At 46.5% G+C, this 7,554-nt stretch overlaps 1 long non-coding RNA gene across 1 annotated transcript in view; it reads left to right on the forward strand.

Annotated features, from left to right (window-relative positions):
- LOC108352981 (uncharacterized) overlaps positions 1-7,554 on the forward strand; it is a 59,806-nt gene that overhangs the window by 9,796 nt on the left and 42,456 nt on the right. The gene's annotated exons all lie outside the window — the stretch shown is intronic.

The following is a 7,554-nucleotide window of genomic DNA, read 5'->3' on the forward strand; positions in this document are numbered from 1 at the left end:
ATCCATTCATTTAATTATCTGTGAAGTTGCAACAAATCAGGTATCATTCCTAAGACTGGAAAGATTTGTCTTTTGACAGTTGCTTGATTTTCCTCTCTGTAGATAGAGTCGGGAACACTCTCTCCTGCTGACCACAGGACAGCTTGAAACATTACAAAGTAGGAAGAATAAACCCTGTGCAGGCTCCAGCATCACGGAGGTACCAAGTAGGTACCGGGAGACTGAAAGGTCATCAGGTCCATACTCAAGCAGAGCCAGTTGGGTTGGGTGGCAGAAATTATTTAACAAGTTGTAGCTTCTGTCAATGCTGGTATCGAAAGCAGCCTTTAATTGTTCAATCTGCATGTTTCTAAATGACTCCTAAAGGTGGGACAGTGGCATACAGGCACAAAAGTCTTTATTTCATGGAGACAGTTTCATGCAGAAATAATTAGACAAAGTTACATCATTTTTAATGTAGCCCATTGACAAAAATGCCTAAAATATAGATTTTGCTTTTAGATATGTTTAAATTTTTCCACTGGTAAATATGCAAAAAAAAAAAAAGCACACTAATACATAGTCAAGTTCCTTTCAGAATCTCCATGAAAGTGTATTACTCTCCCAGGTCCAAGGCACCAGGGATTACTATTGCCCTGGTTACCACCCTTACTAGGCTCACAGAGCCTATCAATTAAGAGTGCAGAAAGGGTGAGGTGGGAACGAATGCCTGTGTCTACTCCGCCCACCTCATCCTTTCTACTCCGCCCACCTCATCCTTTCTACTCCGCCCACACCATCCTTTCTACTCCGCCCACCTCATCCTTTCTACTCCGCCCACACCATCCTTTCTACTCCGCCCACCTCATCCTTTCTACTCCGCCCACCTCATCCTTTCTACTCCGCCTACCTCATCCTTTCTACTCCGCCCACCTCATCCTTTCTACTCCGCCCACACCATCCTTTTCCTGGGAAGCCTGGAACGTCCAGATTCTATACTCTCATGTCTAGTACCTTGACTGGGATAACTCAGACTAGAATAACCTTGGGACGTTTCTAAGAAACGTTTCTAAGAAAAACGTTTGTCCCAAGAGCGAGACAAAGGAGCATGACCTTTATAGCCTGAACTTGGAAGTTACACTCCGTCCTCCAGACCTTACGGATGGAATAAAAGAATGCTCAGGGGGCTAGGGATTTAGTTCAGTGGTAGAGCGCTTACCTAGGAAGCGCAAGGCCCTGGGTTCGGTCCCCAGCTCCGAAAAAAAAGAACCAAAAAAAAAAAAAAAAAGAATGCTCAGATCCAAAAATGACTGCAGTTCACGGAACCCACCTCTAGACGGAAAGGGAGCTGAGTAATCTTCATTACTTTGAAACCACCTATGGTCAGACATGGTGGTACGCAACCATAAGCTGAGGCATTACTGTGAGCTCAAAGCCAGAGCAGGATACATAGTAAAGTCAAGACAAACCTTGACTACATAACAAGATCTTCTCTACACACACACACACACACAAACACACACACACACAAACACACACACACACACACACACACACACACAAACACACACACACACACACGGGAAACCAATGATGAGAAAAGACCTATCCCAGAATAAAAACAATCTGTAGGCTCTATAAACCTTTTTTTAAAGGTTTATTCAGGAAAGAAACAATGATAGAGCCAGAAAGTCCAAGATCAATGGCCAAGTGTTTTTGACTTTGGGGAGATGCCCTCTCGGTTCACAGCTTGACTAAGAGTTGGGTAAGAAGCTCGCCGTGTGCCCCAGAAAAAAAACCCGGGGGGGTGGGGCAGAAGAAAAAAAAGCTCATTTGTGTTGTCTATATATACTCACTGGAGCAGGGTTAAATTCTTAGTGGCCATCCTCCCAAGAGAGGATGGAAGGGCGGGGCCTCCCAGGGATGGGGCCAGCTCTCAAGGGTGGGGCCAGCTCTCAAGGGTGGGGCCAGCTCTCCTCAGGGGCAGGGCCAGCTCTCCTCAGGGGTGGGGCCAGCTCTACTGGGCCCAAGCTACAACTGGTGTCACCTTGAGGCTGCTGGTTAGGAACAGGGCCAGTTTTCCCTCGAGGAGCAGGGCCAGCTCTCTTGTACTCTGGGACAGTAACATGGCTTCAGACAGCAGCCCAGAACACAGACATCCAGCTGGGCTTCCGTGGTAACACAAGCCTCAGACATCAACACGGCCATATAGGATCACCGGCCCACTCATGGCTCTCAGCAGTTTCATCAGACTACCGGCTTCAACATGGCCTCAGATAGTTACGTGCCACTCATGTCAGGATGGCCCCACAGAGGACATCACCAAAGTATCAGGCAGCCCACAGATTGTATACATCCACATAGATTTCAAGCTTCATTGTGGTCTGGGGCACCAGCATGGACCACAGACGCCAACACAGCCTCAGGTGGCATCGCAGACAATGAGGGTCCATTGAGGAGAAAGTGAACCTTTCCCCATCTTGGGTTTCTATTGTAGCCTAGAGCCTGGGGACTCTGTGGCCGGGCGGGCACAGTTTTGGGGGCAGACCCAACAGGGCAAAGGCAATATGTCCATCTAGGTTATCTCTCACCTGTCGCTGCTATGGTATCTCCTGTTCTGCCTCTCTCCATAGCACAGGCACTTTTAGTTTTTCTAACTTTTCCACCTCTGTGTCATACTGGTTGGTGCCTGCCACCCCCAGCCCAAGGAATAGTTCTTATAGTGACAGAAATGAGTCTCCATTGGGACAAAGTGAATGGGTGCAGACGATGCTCGGCTGCCTTTAGAAACAAAACTACACTAGGGGAGAAGTTTGAACATTTAATCTGGAGTCATGGTGACATGAAGACACAGAGCCTCCTAGAGCTGTACAAGTGTAAAGCTACCCTTGGAATTACCCAGTCTGTCTGGGTCACTGATGGATGGAGGGTCAAAGATGCCACAAGTGGCAAACGATACCAGCTGTTGCTCACTGGCTACCCCAAAAGTCTCCTGTCTCCTTTCCTTTCCAATGCCCTGTTCCTATAGGTAGCTTGCAGTCACGTGACCACCTACTTCCGGCCTCTGTATTGTGACACTAGCAACATGTTCGTTCCCATATAAAATGAAGCTGAATCAATCAATCAACCGACCAATCGATCGATCTCTCAATCTTCTTCCCTCTTCTCTTTCTCCCTCTCTCCCCTTCTTCCTTCCTCCCTCCCTCTTCTCTCCCCCTCCCTCACCATACTGAAATGCTAACACTCTATGAAGGCTGCTCATGTCAGACTTTGCATAAGCAAGACACTGACTCTGTTGTGTGAAAATGCAGATTTACTCCTTCAGCATAGCTTAGCTTATCCTCACTGATAGACTAAGCATTTTTTTTCTCGAAACTCTCGGGTTCATAGTAAAGCCAGGACTATAACCTAAGCCGTCTTGACTGACACACCAGGACCATATGTTATCACGCACAGAAGAACCAGGACAGGCACCACCAAACCACATCTTAAGCAAAAAGCACTCAGATGAAAACAAAAACAGATAAATGGGGGTCAGACTGAAAAGGAGGCTGTACCCAGGTACTGATGCCCAAAATCTGAACCCTAAGAAAGATCCCAAGAAACACAGACAGGAGCCCTGTGCCTCAGATCCAGATTTATTTAACACAACCTAGATTTTTTTTTTAAAGCAATGGACTAGGAAGAAAACGAGTTCTGGTTGCTAAGCAACATCAGTGTAAGGAGCTTTCTTTACCGTCAAGACCATTCTCACCGTCTTCACGGACAAAAGTCACAGAGACCTTAGCAACAGGCATATATTTAGTCGTGACATCAACAGACAGCAAGCGATTTTTCCTGGAAATACCGAGGAGCAGAGCACCAAGCACTCTGAGCTCCCAAGGAGCCATGCTTGAATGCCCAGGTGACACCGTCCATTCTGAAGCAACCGTTTCTCTGTACAGACAAGTGAGGGGGGCTTTTTTGCTGATGTTAGAATAGATGTGGGGATTTTGCAAAGTTGAGCAAATTCTGTTCTCTTCCAGGCCATGCATCACTCATGCAGTGTCGGCCAGCAGCAAAGCCAACAGTAAGCACAGACAAAGGCTGTGGACCACCCTGGCTGCCACCACCACCACTCTGAGCTGCAGAGGCTCTTGCCTTATACACACCATCCCTCCCTCCTTCCCCCGTCAGCTTCACTTCATCTTCTGAGATATACATCTGTGTAGCCCTTGCCCAACTGGAGCCCTGACTCCATGATCAAGATTACCAATTCCATGATCCTTGAACCTCATTTGTTGCTATTTTCCTCTATCTCTAAGCAACGGGCAACTTCCCCAGTGGACCAGTGTGTGTCAGCAAGGATAGTGCCAGGAATAGTGCCTCATGGACGCCACTTGCCCTGGCTTGGATGAGGATGTAGGATGATCCCTCCATCAGGGATCCAGAGAGGATCTCAACCTCAGGTCCCTTATCACCTCCTATGTGTAAAGCTCAGAACTGTGAGGAATATTGGAAAAGAAATACTACGATTCTTGAGGAAACATAGCTAACACAAAAGAAGGTAAACCAGACTGTCCATTTCACTCAGCGCTGTCTTTACGGAAATATTACAGGAGGAAGGGGCAGAGGATCATTTTAGAGACGGTGCTGGGCTTTTGCTATTATGAAAGTTGTCCGATGCAAGATGGCCTATTCCTAATACCAAGACCTAATCAAAAATAGTAACCGTAAAGCTAGGAGGTTTGGGAGAAGGGACTGACATCGGGACCTCAATGTAAAGACCCACGATGTGTGCATCTCAAGTGTGAAGGGTTGTGATAAGCGTCAGGCGTCACTGCTCTTCCTCCCTGGTGATGGAGACACCCTTGGCTTTACAGAAACATGCTTCACATGCCAACCTTCCCATGCCGTCCTGGAAGTTATATCACATCCTACGCAGAAGCAAAGCCAAGAGCTCAGCAAAGAGTTGGGCTGCATCTCATCAGTGTCCCCACCTGGGTGCCCTGAAGCCACTTGTTGTCCATCTCCTGATGAACGTGTTTTATAAGCACAGTTCAAAAAGCACATCTTTGCAAAGTTTGAGCAGATTATCAGCTTGGCTTCCTCTCTATCGATCAGCCTTGCCCTAGCGTCCCTGAGAAATTAAATCGTTCAGCCAAGACATGTACTTCATGAGGTTTCATATTAGTGCCCTGGACGCTTTCATCTAGGAGGCCTCAGACGCACAAAGATTTGTTCAGCACTTCTCCGGGTAGAGAGGAGCACCCTCCAGGATCTCATCCCTGCTAAAATCACCTAAAACACAACAAAAACCATCCTCCTTCAAGTTTATGGAACATGTTCACGCATGGGCTCCCTGTACTACACAGGAAGACGGTCAAGCAAGTAAGGGTTGTGATGTATTGTTCTTACGTGTTGTAAAACGGTGTTGTTGTAAGATCTGAGCTTTTTGTCAGAAGGTGGGTAAGAAACAGATACGCTGTTTTCTCTATTTGGATCCCAGTTCTGAGGAAGGGATCTCTTCAGCAGTGGTGTGGACAGATTGATGACTCGGCCAGTTTACCCACCCTACAACGGAGCCCACTGAAGTATTAATGTTACTTGAAGGACAGGAAACTGTGAACCCTGTGGTCTGGAGACGGCTGGAGCCAATTCAGACACATGGGACAGAACTCCATCAGCGTTCATTCTTAGAACATCCAAGGTCAGGCACCTTCACGGAAGCAGCTGTGGCAGAAGCAAGCCACGTCTTGAGTGGCTCGGCTTCGAAACTGGCATTAAAGGCAAACTCCTGTTGGTGATGTGAGAGCTCTGCTTTCTGTTTAGTTTCTAGACTCGCCCACTAAAGAGGCAAACTAAAACTCCTAGCTGAGTTCAAGAATATTTGTCAAGTGATTTGGCAACCTTAGTGTTCCTAAACAATTCCAATGTTTTCCTGATTACGGCTTTTCCTCTTACCCTTGAGTTTCTCCCACATTAAAATGTGTTCATCCACTCCTCCATTGTTGGTGGGATTGCAGACTGGTACAACCATTCTGGAAATCAGTCTGGAGGATCCTCAGAAAATTGGACATTGAACTGCCTGAGGACCCAGTTATACCTCTCTTGGGCATATACCCAAAAGATGCCCCAACATATAAAAAAGACACGTGCTCCACCATGTTCTTAGTAGCCTTATTTATAATAGCCAGAAGGTGGAAAGAACCCAGATGACCTTCAACAGAGGAATGGATACAGAAAATGTGGTACATCTACACAATGGAATATTACTCAGCTATCAAAACAATGCCTTTATGAAATTCGTAGGCAAATGGTTGGAACTGGAAAATATCCTGAGTGAGGTAACCCAATCACAGAAAAACACACATGGTATGCACTCATTGATAAGTGGCTATTAGCCCAAATGCTTGAATTACCCTAGATGCCTAGAACAAATGAAACTCAAGCTGGATGATCAAAATGTGAATGCTTCACTCCTTCTTTAAAAGGGGGAAGAAGAATACCCTTGGCAGGGAATAGAGAGGCAAAGATTAAAACAGAGACAGGAGGAACACCCATTCAGAGCCTGCCCCACATGTGGCCCATACATATACAGCCACCCAATTACACAAGATGGATGAAGCAAAGAAGTGCAGGCCGACAGGAGCCGGATGTAGATCGCTCCTGAGAGACACAGCCAGAATACAGCAAATACAGAGGCGAATGCCAGCAGCAAACCACTGAACTGAGAACGGGACCCCCATTGAAGGAATCAGAGAAAGGACTGGAAGAGCTTGAAGGGGCTTGAGACCCCTTATGAACAACAATACCAAGCAACTAGAGCTTCCAGGGACTAAGCCACTACCTAAAGACTATACATGGACTGACCCTGGACTCTGACTTCATAGGTAGCAATGAATATCCTAGTAAGAGCACTAGTGGAAGGGGAAGCCCTGGGTCCTGCTAAGACTGAACCCCCAGTGAACTAGACTGTTGGGGGGAGGGCGGCAATGGGGGGAGGGTGGCAATGGGGGGAGGGTGGGGAGGGGAACACCCATAACAAAGGGGAGGGGGAGGGATTAGGGGGATGTTTGCCCGGAAACCGGGAAAGGGAATAACATTCGAAATGTAAATAAGAAATACTCAAGTTTAAAATAAAAAAAAATAAAATAAAATGTGTTCATCCCTGCATCAAGCAAGAATTTGCTGAGAACGAAGCATAAACTGGCCATGTGGGACTAAGTGATTTGGGGGGAATACAAATATATTGATATGATGCAATGCATTGTGGTATGAAAAAGAAGTAAGGGGGCTGGGGATTTAGCTCAGTGGTAGAGCGCTTACCTAGGAAGCGCAAGGCCCTGGGTTCGGTCCCCAGCTCTGGAAAAAAAAAAAAAAAAAAAAAAAAGAAGAAAAAGAAGTAAGAAAAGATCTTTACCAACTGCACGTCTATCCTTAATAATATTACTTTTGCGAAATTTACCAACCAATGAATTAGCTTAAGGACATTTAAACTGTTCAGCCCTACCATGGATAGAGCGAAGGCTCAGATGAACAGTACTGAGTGTCAGGTGACACTTGCACAGACCATTAAATGTTCTTTCCTTTCAG

This window comes from Rattus norvegicus, chromosome 15, assembly GCF_036323735.1.
Source record: "Rattus norvegicus strain BN/NHsdMcwi chromosome 15, GRCr8, whole genome shotgun sequence".
NCBI lineage: Eukaryota > Metazoa > Chordata > Mammalia > Rodentia > Muridae > Rattus > Rattus norvegicus.